General features: G+C 37.3%; 1 protein-coding gene across 1 annotated transcript in view; it reads left to right on the top strand.

Moving 5' to 3' along the window:
- Positions 1-14756, top strand: part of MYLK4 (myosin light chain kinase family member 4) — a 1154879-nt gene that overhangs the window by 859909 nt on the left and 280214 nt on the right. The gene's annotated exons all lie outside the window — the stretch shown is intronic.

Here is a 14756-nt window from a genome sequence, read left to right as displayed (position 1 = left end):
GGGACGTAATTGCCAGGTGCGTGGGCGCCACCTTTGGGGGTGGGACCACAGTTGCCCGTCCACCACTCCTTGGAGCTTTTGCTAAGGCTGTGCCTGGAGATTAAACAGAATCCTGATTTTGGCTCCAATTTCCACCTGCCATTTAGTGGCAGGTTTAGCCGGGACACCATCTTCCAGTGCATGAGAGTGACTTTTTTTTAACTAGAGATGCTGTGTTTTGGGCGGTTTTGAGTTGCCGGAGGCTACGCTGCGGCTGGGAGTGGTCTCTGATTAGGGGAGAGGGGTGAGGGTTTGTGAACCTTTGCTGTGAACCTGTGGATTTGTCTGTGTGCAATGGACTAATTCTTTATTTTTTTTGTATTGGACTAATTCTGAGCATAGAGTTTTTCCACCCAGGTTCCTAACTCCCTAAAAAAAGGCCTTATGATTGTCCTTGAATCCATGGCAATTTTTCTTTCAAAAATTTTCCTAATTTTTTTTTGATTTGATCGGTAATTTTTACATTCTTTATGATCAGTTACTTCCCTTTTTTTTTTTTTTTGTTCTATCATGTATAGCTTTCTCCCTCTTATTGTAAAGTTTGTTAATGGCTGGGGTCCACCCACCAGACGTCTCTTTTTTTTAAGAGAGTCTTGGTTTTTTTATTTGGGATTGCCTCCCATCATTGTCTGAGGTGTTCATAGAAGGCATTTGTAGGGCTAAGGCTTTTTTGTGGCATGGTGGTCACCTCCTACTCCAGGGCCTTGAAGGATACCCAACAGTCTTGAAGTAGTAAGTAGTTCTTCACTATGGTCTTCTTGTGGTCTTGTTTGGGGGTGGGGGGTGGATTGTGAGATAGATTATGATCAGATCAGATCTCACTCATGAATGATAAAGATATACTTGTGGAGTGTTTTGTTTGTCCCCATGTTTGTGACAATGAGATCTATTATCTTTTCTCCTCTTGTGGGGAACAGTGACTAGCTGTTCCATGGCATTTGAATTTATGAACTCCAGGAACCGTTGGGCTAGAAAGTTAGGGCTTGAGTAATGTTCCCAGTCTATATTCGGGTAGTTGAAGTCACCCAATATGATGGTGTTTGGAGATACATTTATACCCTCCAGTGTCTTCAGGGCCACCTCAAAGCCCTATCCATGTACTCAGTCTCCTATAGATTTCTGAGAGGCAAACTATTCCTGGCCTACAGAGTATCCTCTGTTCTTGCACTGATGGACCTGTTGTACATCAGAATTACCCACTCTAGTGACCGAAACGTCATCTGCAACATAAATAGGACATGTTGGAGGGGCAGGTATGTGTCTCAGAAACTTTCCCTTCTCTGAAAAAGGCTTCCCATCAATGCAAAGTAGAGGTCTTCCCTAACCTAATTCAAGCATGATTTTGAACAATGGAAGGGGAATTAGAAGTTTACTCCTGGTCTAGCACCTATGTCTGTAGTAAACAGAGGCAACCTTTAAATGCTTGACCAACCATGCCCAAACCTACATGCACCCCTTAAAATAACCATAGGGTATCAAAACTTGTCAGAAGCATGTTCAGGCTTAAAAAGGCGCCTTGGACTGTTAGCCTAGTAATCACCTATGAACCTATGAAACTGATAAATACCCTCTTTTCAGTAAAGAACTTATCTAATCTTTTATTACAAAACAACCATCAGCCTACTGTGCAACCCCCCTTAACCTGACTACAGAAATTGTAGACATCCCTAATTCATCTAAAATCCTCCTTAACTTCTCATATTTGACTTTATCAAAGTCTTTTTCTGCATCTAATAGGAAAACATATAAACTACCTTCCCATTTACTCCCTGGTCAAAAATATCCTGTAGAATTCTCAAAGATTAGAAAAAAAAATCCATCCCCTTATCTTTCAAGTCTAACACCTACTCATCACCTTAGGTAGATGCCCTGTTAACCTCTTTGTACAGAAACATTATAATAAATAAATTGGTCTCCATTTTATATAACTTGTTCATTTTTCCTTACTTAAGACAAGGAAAACAACTACCATAAAATATTGCCATCCTCTATATAGTCTAAAATATGTTCATCAACTTATCATTAAGCAAAGAATATGAGAACTTAAAAATGCCATATGAGAAACTATCCCATACAGTGACCTTTTCTTTTTTTGCTTTCTTAATAACCTCCCCTCCCTAATCCCCTCTAACAACTGCTCTACACTTACTGTCATATTCAAAGCAGTCATGCAACTAAACATGTTTGCCTTTTGCCATGTAACATAATTATGCCATAACCTCTCCTAATCTTCATTTCACACTTATCCCTTTGTTCTTTCAATTTCCACTTATTCTTTAGTTCTTCCAAAGCATCAAAAGGGCACAGAACCTCTTTCTTACCACAGAATGTGTGTGCCACACTTCAGCTGTCACAAAGTTTTTACTTTGACAATATTCTGTCTTACAACTCCTTTCCCTTTATTCACTTTCATTCATCTTATACTGACTACATTTTCTCTGACATACCATCGCTGTAACATTTTAACATCTATCATACTGATTTTATTCATTTTTATGTATCTGCTTATTCATTCTCTGCAGTAATAGTCCAAATTTCCCCTTAACATTCATTCACTGTTCATACATCCAGTCATAAAATTCCCTGACAGGTTCCTATTTATAAACAATATATACAGTCCTGAAAACTATTTGCTACAAAAGAGAGATATTGAATTTTCACATTCCTTTTTCCACACTTTACATCCCACACCACGTCAACAGAAACTGCTTTCAGATCTATAAAATCTGTAAAATATGTTGCTTTGTGTGTACATGTATCTATTGCAGATTAAAATATATGGGCAAAGCTTGAATTTTTTCTATCACTAAAATTCCACCATAATTGGGGCATGTAATATATTTACACCAGTAATTTTTAACTTTTTGCCTCCACTGCCTGCTGACCACCAGATCACCTCTTGGTGAATGACCCATTTGTTTTCCTTTGACTAGGGTGAGATCCAACAGAAACAGGGCATCATTTAGGCAACCATCAGGAATTGTTCATTTTTTTCACTTTTTGTAGCCATAGCCCCACTGCACATGCTTAGTAACTGTCCTAGGACTCATTCTAATCAGGAAGGACAGAATAGAGAGGAGGTCAAGAGGCAGCAGACAGAAGATATTAACCACCTTCTGAATTTGTAAAAGTACATCTAAACATTGAGAGCCATTGACCCATGGAATGGATTGCTTAAATGATTGAACCAGTTATGAGGTCATCAGACAGCTGGAGAATGGGTGAAGGGGAAGAAAAGTGGGTTGGGGCAATGAAATATTAGGTGGTGTTAAATGGTAGACTAGGTAAGTTAATTTTGTAAGTCACAAAACAGATGAAGTATAGATCACATTGCAAACACAAAAGTAAATTAGCTGGTTGGTCAGTTTTTAATAGGGAATTGTAATTGCAAAGTAAAAACTGGCCTGAGTAGCACAAAGCAACATTGTGAACAAACAACATATTTACAAGCTAGTGCTGGTTCAAATTTTATGGTGTAGGTGAAGGCCTAAAGGAAGGGAAGGGTTTTAATAGAAGAAACGGCTGGCATTAAAATGGAATGATTATAAATGGTGACTGATGGAGGAAGCAAAGGAAGAGATTCAGACTTAAGGAATGCCAATAATAAATATGGTTTCGTGCCAAGTACTTATGAAAGTATGAAATGGGTTTACTCATTAGAAATAGGACTAGTGTGGGTTGAGAGGACTGGAAAATAGAGCCATAGAGGTATGAGATAAATAGCATAAACCAGCATTTGGAGACAGTAGAAGTATATGAAGTTGACACCACGAAAGACTAAAATGATGATTTGTAGAAAATAGGAATGGAATGACTGGTGAGCTTCTGCAGAGGTGGAGGAAGCATTGCCGATGCGATTTAGGTTGTTGATAGATAAAGAAAAGCTGTGTTGTAAATCACATCTGTATACCTGAAAGTTAGGCGTAACATATGGTTGAGATACTATATATGTGTGAATTGGTAGGACCTGAATAATGCAAAACTGTAACTTGAAAGGAAACAGTACATTAATGGGATGTCAGAAACTTAACTACACTGTATACTCACTTTCTCAGCTATTCTACCATATGGCAGGATAGTCCAGGTACCATAATAACAGAACAAAAAATCATTTGTAGGCAAGTGTCATTGTTTCTTTAATATTCTTTTTCTAGTCATATAGTTGTAGCATGATGTCTGTAATAATGTTCACAAAACACAAATATTCTTTCTGCCTTAGCTTGCTTAGAAGTAATGACTGAAATAATTCTAAAGGAAAAAAAATCACTCTGACTCTTGTGCTCAAGCACTATCCTCTTAACATTTTGACCTAGGTCTCTGTTACATCATCTAGGCATGCTGCTTGAAAGAGCTGTTTACAACTGTCTTACTTCTTGCTTATACAGCATAACATACTCTCATCACACCAATATCACTTTATGAAGTTCTGAAGTACCCAAACTGCCCATTACACCCCTACTGGTAGAACACCAACCAGTGCAAATAAAACTTATTTTACCGGTGGCCTGTTTCTTGATTTCACCAAAACCTTTCACTCTGTCAGTTATAAACTGCTACTTTATTCCTTTGCATAATTTAGCTCTGGATCTCCTACTTTAAAATGGTGCTCCAGTTACCTCGCAAACAGCTCTTTCTCAGTAAAATACAACATCTTTCTGTTATCACAAAACATGATTACATGTATCCTACAAGGCACATTATTAGCCTCTGTCCTTTCAGTGTACATACCACCTCTCTCCACATTGACCTTAAAGTATCAAATCTTATTCTTTATGCTGGCAGACTAGTTTTCCACAACCTATTTCCTAGCTATAAAATTATGCTTATTAAACATCTGGCAGCAAGTGTGCAGGATTAAGGCTGTCTGTTATTAAGCTGCTTTCTGTACTCCATGGTTTGATTCCTTCAGCCTTCATTTGCCTGCTATGTGACCCTGAGTCAATCACTTTACCCGGTGGTGCTCTGGGACAATTGGAAAACTGGGATAGGCCACTCCATGGTCTGCTTGACTACATGTTTAGTAACTACCTATGACTATGAAGAAATTCTCCCTAACTTACACTCATGACTACTTAGTAAACATCTCACAATGAAAGGCAAAAAAAAATGTATTGCTTTTTGTCACTTCCCAAAGGCTAAGCAACCTACAATGTCTCCCTACCCCTGTATTTTACAATAGCCAAATCACTTTAAGTGTATTTTCCTTCATTTATCTAAACATCACCTGATCCACATTTAAATATGCCCATTCACACTACCAGTCTGAAAGCTAAAATAATCTCTTCTTTTTTGAAATTCTGCAAAATTTCCCATTAGCTTAGTCAAGTAGGAAGAAACACGATAGGAAAGAAACATGTTACAAGTGCAAAGACTAGCAGTAAGGAGTTCTCAGTACTGCTCACAGGCCTGCAGTGCTTCTAACTAGGCCTGCACACTCCCTTTCATCCACTGAAAATGCATTCTTAATCCTTGAACCTACTTTGTGGGACTCACTTCGTACCGTATCTGTAACATACCTAACTACAAGCAATTAGTAATTAAATTATTAAACTTCATTGAGAAAGGATTTACATGCATCTATTTCAAACTTCCATCTGTAAATTAAATTATTTTAAATAATACATCCTCTACAACTTCTATTTTCTCCCCCTATCTGGGTGTTAGTTATATACAATGGGTCTATATCATTTAATCGAAATATGAATTTGTCTAATACATATTCATTGGACACTAATCAGCAAAATTCATTTCAGTGAATCCCAGACTTTTTTCCAGGGTTAGGAAACACTTGGCCATCACTGCAAATTTTCCCTTTTCCCCACTGTAGCGCGATCTCTGGGTGGGTTTGATTTAGTGCAGTGTCTGTTCCTAAGTGCTTGTGGTTGAGTGATTCTTAACCCTGGTAAAAAGTTTGAAAAGATATAGACCCCTATACAATATACTCCCTCCTTTATTTCCTAACCTGGGCCCCTTTTCTCCTTTCATCCTTACTAATCCATTGCATTGTTAGGTCAGAAGAAGCAGCATAAAATATCACAAAAGCCTGCACTGGGTCATACTATCATACACTCTACAGGGCAGATCAGTTAAAGACCATTACACCTTGGCAGTAGTCATCCTCATATATTATGTCATAGTGCCAGGTTGGTGGCACTACACTTAATAAGGAATTTCATAATTCCTGATGTGTGTGTAAATATATATATATATATATATATATATATATATATATATATATATATATATATATATATATATTATATGCACATTTTTTGTTAATTGTGATTTGTCAATATTTAATTGAATGCTTTATGTTGTATTTCTACAAATAATGATTATTTTCATATTTATTTTGGGATTTTGTGCTACATATATGCATTAAAACTTTTCTCTGCTTAACTATCTCTACATGTAAACTTAACTTCATTCTGAAATTCTGCTGCAGCATTTGGGTTCTGCTGAAAGGTGTCCTTTTTGGATCAGTTCACTACCCAAGTCAGCAAAAGCAAACAAACAAATAAACGCACAAGGAAACAACCAGGCAATGAAAATGTGAAGTAGTGCATGGTGTAAATGGTGAGTGGAGATCCTGGTTTAAGCTTTAGGCCTGTGCCAAAATTACTGACTCTCTTTCTTCAGCATTGACTTAAAGCTTACTTACTTGGAGTCAGTGCATTATTAGCAGTTCACGGGTTAGCTAGAATCCAGAAATGGAAGAGATTGTGTCACCCCCTGTGCATTTCTTGTAGTTTTCAAAAATTCAGAAGAACTGAGAAAAGAAAATATTGCTGTGGAAAGGGGTCAAGGGGTCACCTTCTGTGCAGTTGTGCATGTGACATGTGAGCATAGACTCTAATATTATTTGGTGTGAAACAAAAAAGACAACAAAAGGAAAGCAAGATACAGTCACATGGCTGTTGACAATTTTAGGTACATGATCGGTCATTGTATAAAACTTGCTTGTCCTGTGCTTGTACTATGACTTGAAGACAAAATGTTTTCCATAATAACTGTCTTTTAAATTTTGAAGTCAAAGAATCAAACTGTTGCACATATTAGTCCTTTTATATTTATTCTTATTTGTCCAGAATTGTATAAACTGCTAAACTTAATTCCACACCCAGGATCATAACAATGTATTTTTTAACATGTTTGTTGTATGCATCCCATGATACTATTACAACTATAGTTCATAGATACACAAGATACAGTAAAATTAAAAAATATGTGTCGAAACTCGTATCCTTTATGAAATAGCTGCCCCCTCTCACTGCTATTACATAATGATTTTACCAGCTCATCTTGGCTGTAAATTGGAATGGTTAATGTAAAATGATATAGTGGCTTCTTTATTTAGGAGCATCTCTTTTGATTGACAGAGCATTTCAGGTATTCATGGTGAGTGCATCCCACTGAAACTATAGAGTTACAAAATGGTTGCATAACGTGTGAAACTTGATAGTTTCTGTATACAGACTAAAGCTCCAGAAAATATGCACAAGGGTCAGGTCAAGTAGTTCATGACACTGCTTATAAAGCTGTAGAGTCATAGAGGAATATACAGTTCTAGCAGAACCATGTTCTCTCTGTAAAACATATGCAGAAACCTGTCTACACAGGACAAAAGATAAGTTGTACAATGCCTATTTCTGTTTAAGCCCTCCCTTTACAATGAATTCCTTCTACAGATACTAGATCACATTGTCTCCTTCATTTTGAAGTGGGTATTTACACTAGATCTAAGTGGCACTTATCTGTTTTAGATATGACTCTAGAATATAACATGACAAAGTAGAGCAAGTGATCAAATTGCAAGGCAGTAATAAGTTGAGAAGAGAGCAAATGCCATAAGAGCTTGATTAGTGAAATGTTCGAGGAGCTATGAAGGTCAGAGTCAGGATTTATAATTCTCTACTTCTGTGATTCAGAGGTCTCCTTGGGTGAAAAGTAAATATATTATGCAATTTGGTTTGCAGACTTTTGAACTAGTGTCTGTAAATGTGTATCACTGAAACACTTGAACCATTTGTTAAGGACAGCCACCTATTCTTGGATAAATGCAAGCAACTCTCTTTATATGGGCTTGAATCATGGCAAGAAACATGCAAATGGTTGGACTTATCCAGGAAAGTAAAATGTCATGCCCTAGGACATTGATATTATACACACACACACCTCATTTTCTGGTTAAGCTGATACTCAGTACTCTGCATTCAAGTGTCCCATCTGAATACTGTGAAAAGGTACAAGAAAAACATCCACTGCCTAAATGGGTATCTGAAATGTTTTTTCTGAAAAGAAAAAACCCATAATCCAATGTATGATATAAAAATGTCTCTAGCTCTGATAAGCAGCAATACCATCATAAGAGGGAGATGAGGATGCAGTACAAGTGTAATATCATGTTGTTCTTTCATTCCACCTGTGCAGAATGTATTGCTGTATATTACTGTACCTAAGAGCTTTTTGCACCGGTGTTCCTCTGCCAACAGGAAAATGAGCATATCAAACACCTTACTTAGCTACTACCATTAACATATGGCGTAACCTACAGCAGACAAAAATGTATGTGCCTCCACTCCAATTGACTTGAAAGGGATTTTCCAGTTGCTGCTTGCTCCTCTGAATTCTTCACTTGCTGTCTGATGTATTTTTTAACTTTACGTGGGATATAAATGGCTCTCTGGTCTATCTCCTTTTCTCCCCATCAAAATGGGAATCACAAGGCTCATTTCTAGGCCTCCTTCTGTTTAGCATCTTCACAAACCAACATCACACATCCTGTCCTCAGTCATCTCTCATACAATATGCAGATGACTCTACTATCATCTCCATTGCTGACAACCCCTCTGATCTGCACACCCCGACATAAATTTCATTCAACCTCACTGAAACTTGGCTTACTGACAACTAACTTATACTTAACCCCAAAACGACTAAACTACTTCTCTTCCTCCCTATATCCCTCTACCATCTTAAATCCTCCTTTACCATCTCTTCTCTTATCAACACTACTATTACAGCTGTTACTCACACTAAGCTCCCTGAAGTAATCATAGATGATCAACTTAAATTTGCCCTCCACGTACATTGCTGTATCAAGAAATCCCTCCAAAAGCTAGGTCTACTGTATAGGAACAAAAAATTCTTTACACCTAACTCCAGAATCTCACTCCTAACCGATTCTACACCTCTCAAATTTTAACTAACTTAAAGTCCTCACTACTTTCCAAACTCGAAACCACCTACAATAAAGTAGCAAGATTTGCAGCTAATCAACCTCCAAAATCTCACCATTGTTATGCTCTCCAAATGCTCTACTGGCTAGAGTATCCTAACCAACCCTTATTTACTCAACTTCTCATTATCCATTCCATCCTAAACAAGCCCTCTGCCTGCCCTAACTTATCCTCTCTTCTCTCCCTATATAATCCCTCTGGATCCCTCAGAAGCTCAGATAAATGTCTCTTACAGGAATACAAACCTAAAAATCCACTGAACATAGTCTTTATAGCTATTTTCGTGTTCTTTCATGGAACACGCTCCTCTTGTACCTTAGATCGATTACCCAAGTGCAAAAAGTTAAGACAACTCAAAAAAATTACATGAATAGCACCTAGACTTGTCACTGCAATCACCCTTCTTGACTCCCTTCCCTCTTTCCTCCACGACTCGCTCTTTTCTCCTCTCCTTTCTTCCTCTAAATATATTTTCTTTTATTACTTCCTCAAATAAAAAATGATGACAATTGATTGCCTCCTACTTCTCTCTGACCTCCTTCACCTCTTCACTTATAGTAATAAACTGTATTCTTCCCGCAATTGTTTCTAATTAATGTCCTCTCAGTCCACCTATTAAAAATGCCTTTATATGTACATTTGTCCTCTGAGGATAATCTAAGCTGCATTGTGTTTTTCTATTCTGACTGCTTTAGTCACTATCCACACCAATACGTACCATTCTTATCCTGTTGTTTTCTTTTCTTTTCACATCTCTCCATCTTGTACTATAAGGAATATCTGCTAGTCTACCTTATTGTGTATATATTATTATTGTATTCTACTACTATACTGTGCTTTTTATTGTTCATTTTTTTCTATGGAGCTTTTCTCCCCGGGCCTCCACTGAAAAAGGACTCTAGCTCAGTCGGACTATCCTGGTCAGCAAATGTCAAATAAATAAATAAATAAATAAATAAATATAGAACAGATGAGCTTAGTTCAAAATCTAAGGTTGTGTAGTTTTCTCCATTTGAAACTTTTATTCCTACATGTCTGCAGATTCAAACAAAAGTAGTCACCAAAGACATGGTTGAATAAATATGTTTCTCATTTTTTCTCATTAGGTCTACTTGGGAAGGAGTTTTATTTTTGACTATAAAGCTGGGACACTGGTTGGGTTACTGAGTCAGGAGATTTTGCTGGGGGGGGGGATTGATGGCTGAGTGATATGTTACCTCCTCATTCTCTGCAGTGGAGCACTACAGAGGATGAAAAAACAAACTGGTCAAGACTTGGGTCCATTTAGAATCTAGGGTGTAGGATTCCTGTTTCTCTGGTGAAGGTGAGGTAACCCTAAATGGCCTTTTGTTTAAGCTCCTTATGTCTGAGAGGTTCACAGCAGAGAAGACTATGTGGAACTGTTGTGGGAGTATTTGTGTGTGTGTGTATGCTGGAATATACCAAGATGTTCAAATTTCAATGAATGTTGACATGTAAAAATTGGCATTTGCAACTCTGACAACTGAATGCACATGCACCAAGCATAACCTTGGAGCAAGCAAATTAAAAAAATAATGCTTTTTGCAGTGGACTTTCCCACCCTGCAACCCCTCACCCCTGGCAAATTATTTATGTTAACTCCGAGATCGCACAATCACCAGGGAAGGGGCATATTCACCAACTAAAGGGAGTGTCAATCTCACGCATTTGTCAACCATCTGTTTTGCGAGCTAAAGTGAGTTGACAAAACACATATCGACTTAAGCCACATAGAGCCATGAATTTAGTTGAATGTCATTATAGTTTAGCCAGCTAAACGTATTTATTTTTTTATTTATTGCCTTTGTTTACTGGGAAAAGCCAACTTGGCTACATTAGCCCCTTTTCATTGGAAAACCAATGAGAACAGCTCCAGAGCTATACAGTAACACAGAGATACGATAGAACAAGATAATTACAATAAGAGCAACGAATGTTTTCAAAAAGAAAAAAAATAGTTATACAATAGTAAAAAATAATGTAGTGACAGATGTATAAAGGTTGATTCTATGTACAGTTTACTTACACTTTTCATGATTCTAAGTTACATAGTCAGTAAAAGGCATGACATAGTTATCATTAGTTCTACAGGCAGACATTCACTATTGTACAAATTCTTTACAGCTGTGTAATTCCAGGTCACATAGTCATTAGCAAGCATAATATGTTTGTCCCAGAGCACCATGCACTAAAGCAATGAAGTTTAATTTTATTTAGCTAGCATCAAGATTTTATGGTAGCCTAAGACAGTATAGTGATGAAAAACAGAATGATGAGAAAGTGTGATGAAGGAAAGTGGTATACAGCGGTAAAAGTTAATTTTGTGTAGTTTATAACGATGAAAGTACTATACAGTGGTTGAAAGTTAGTAATCAGATGGTCAACAACTATGCAAGATCACTATATTGGAGTTGGGAAATATACCCTTTTCATGGTATTGTGTGATCCCAGAGTTAATGTATATAATTAGAGGGGGTTGGGGTGCAGGGGGGTTTTGTCCCCCTTCAAAAAAATAGTTTTGTGTATCTAACTACAGACTTATGTCCACCAGCTATTCCTACTTTATTGCTATTTTTGTGTGGTTTAGATCTAATTTCTAAAAGCCATGAATTCAATAAAGCAGTCACTGAAAATGAACGCATAAATACAGTGAAATTCTAGACATATTATTTAGTGATGTTATCTTATGAACTTTCACATAGCTCAAAGGTCTTTATACCAATCAAGACCTTTCCATTAGCATGAACTATTAAATTAACTCTTCTTCAGAATAAAAGTGAGTTAATTATATAAATGTATCTCAATGGTTTACACATTGTAGGGGCAAATGCATGAAATCTATAATTTTACATTTGGAGGATTGCTACCTAACAACCCATTATGTAATGGAGAAATTTTAGTAAGTTTAGAAGTAAACTTACTTCATGAGCAGATGAAAAATGGTTATTGATACTGGCAGAATTGCTAACTAGCACTTACAAAGCTGTGGGAACTTGAACACCTGAATTAAGAGGAGTGCTCCCTGGGAGATGTATAGCTTCGAAGGAAACAAAAGTCTCCAAGTCAAGTGGGCCTAGTTTTCAGTGGTCAGCAGCTGTACAACATGCATGTTATTTATGATGGTGTTGACTGACATGATGTCATGACGGTTCGGTGCAGGCAGACTCAGTATCATGACAATAATTTTCATTAGTGCTGATGGAGAATCGGATAGTCAATTGTTAATGCCAGGGTTCATGATGAACTTTAAGGGGTTTGGGTGGTTATGAGCATAACACGGTGTAATGTTTCTTTGTTTTTTCAGGTTTGCAATTTGACAACATCACTGTATGAGGAAGGTGACAGTGCTGCTAAGCTGTCCCTACCTTGAAATTCACTATCACCTTCACCATTGTCTGTCATGGGCTGGGGGTTCTGAGTAAATTAGCCTCTGTGCCAGAATATGAGGGTTCCTATATACTCCTGTGCACTTTCTGCCTTTAATGTGCAAGGACAGTTTAGTCCCTCTTTTATAGATTTTCCTACTGATATTCAGACATGATGTAATTTTAATACTTGCAGGATTGTGTGTGCAGTGAGAGTGAAAGATGTCAAACTTTTGAGATTGCTGCCACCAATGTTAACAGGAGATGCAAGAAGCTTTTTGGAAATTCTCACAACTGTGCCTCCTAAACACGCCATATCATGTATGTCATCTGTATTAGACAACCCACACAGTGACTTGGTAAATGTATATTCACAATAGTCACTAGCAACAAATGTCTCCTCCCAATCATTGGTCACTGTATATTTTTTGGAGCCAGATTTACTCTGGTCTAAAACTAGTAAGAGAAATATTTGAGGCAGACAGATAATGTTCTGCAGTTTAGTCAGACAAAGGATCAAAATGAGTACATTAAATTGTCAGAAATGCTCTGTCCATCCTGAGCATAAAGCATGAATAATACTCCCTAATAGTTATTTATTTTTATCTTTCCTGTTTATATTTGTCATTGTTTGTTTGCTTGTATTAATGTATGGTAGCTTACTGCTGAATGTTTATGACAGTATCATTAACAAAACAATTTAAAAGCTAAAAGTGGTAAGTAGAGTATATCATATGATTTATATGGTAACCATTTGAAATGTTGGGATCTGCTGCAGTGAGTCCCAAAACACCGAGAGTGAATGTCTGAAAAACAGACTTACATGTACTAAATATGAGATGGCCATTGTCCAGAATATTCTCTTTTCTCCAAGGTATGGAGATTCAGTACAGAACTGCACACTTCTACTGTGATGTCCTAACCTCTTTGGATTTTTCAACACTCCTAAGTTTTATGGTGGAAGCCTTCTCTGTACGGAGAACCAAACTGTTACCTTTACATAGAACCCAACCTTCTTACCCACATACATTACAGGCTTTTCCTCTTTCATATTTTTCTAAGGCCTTGAAACCTGCTGAGGGTCTTGCCTTCTTGACCCAAGTGATTGCATATAATGTAATATTTGAGCCTCTGCATCATTCGGCTATGTATTCTGATGACGGACCTCTGCTCATTTGACAGCCTTCCTTAGTAGGTCCTTTGCTTAAATGTAGTAAATGTTAGTGTGGTAACTTTACCATACATCTCACATTACCTTGAAATATGCTTCTTGCTGTCTTATATTCCAGCACTAGCCATCATGGCACTTAGACATAACTAGAATTACAAGTTTTATTTCTCTTATCTTGATTGTTGCACACAGCAAGAGTTTATTAGTATGTACCACTGTTTTACTCATTTTATATATATATATATATATATATATATATATATATATATATATATATATATAGGTTTACAATCAAAATGTCGAAATTCAGTTACACCACAGGCTCTTCCTTGGACATGGTAGGAGCGACAGTCGGAATGTTGACTTTCATGTGTACCTCTGTTAAGAAGGATGTACACAAGGCAGGGGCATGAAGCATAGTTGGCAGTGGCAGCTATCAGCATTAATATTGACAAAACATTGTCGATCTTGCTGTGTTGACCTTTGGACCTACTTAATATTCATGAGTCGAGGATATGTATCATGGAAACCATCGTTCGCGGTTGTAAGTTTCAAGCATTTGATAGTAAACCATATATATATATATATATATATATATATATATATATATATATTTTTTTTTTTTTTTATCCCCCTTGCTTCATCCTGCTGTGCTGCTACCACAGTGCCCCACATGCATTGCCAGGTCTACCTGCCTCTTCTATCAACCCTGGACTTGCTGTGTTATAGGATAGATCTCGAATGGTTCTTGAGGGCATTCTAGGAGGGGGAAGGGGTCTTGTTCATCAATCATCTACTGGGGGAGTTTTTTATGTTAAGCCCTACCATTTTCTCCAGTCCCTCCACTGGGCTTTTAGGCTTAAATGTCCTGGGGCTACTTCTCTCTTTGGACCACACCTCCTCTCAGGGAATGTCATCGCC

This window comes from Protopterus annectens, chromosome 3.part0 (genome assembly GCF_019279795.1).
Source record: "Protopterus annectens isolate FY-2018-M chromosome 3.part0, PAN1.0, whole genome shotgun sequence".
Taxonomy (NCBI): Eukaryota; Metazoa; Chordata; order Ceratodontiformes; family Protopteridae; genus Protopterus; species Protopterus annectens.
This window is presented reverse-complemented; position numbering and strand designations above follow the sequence as displayed.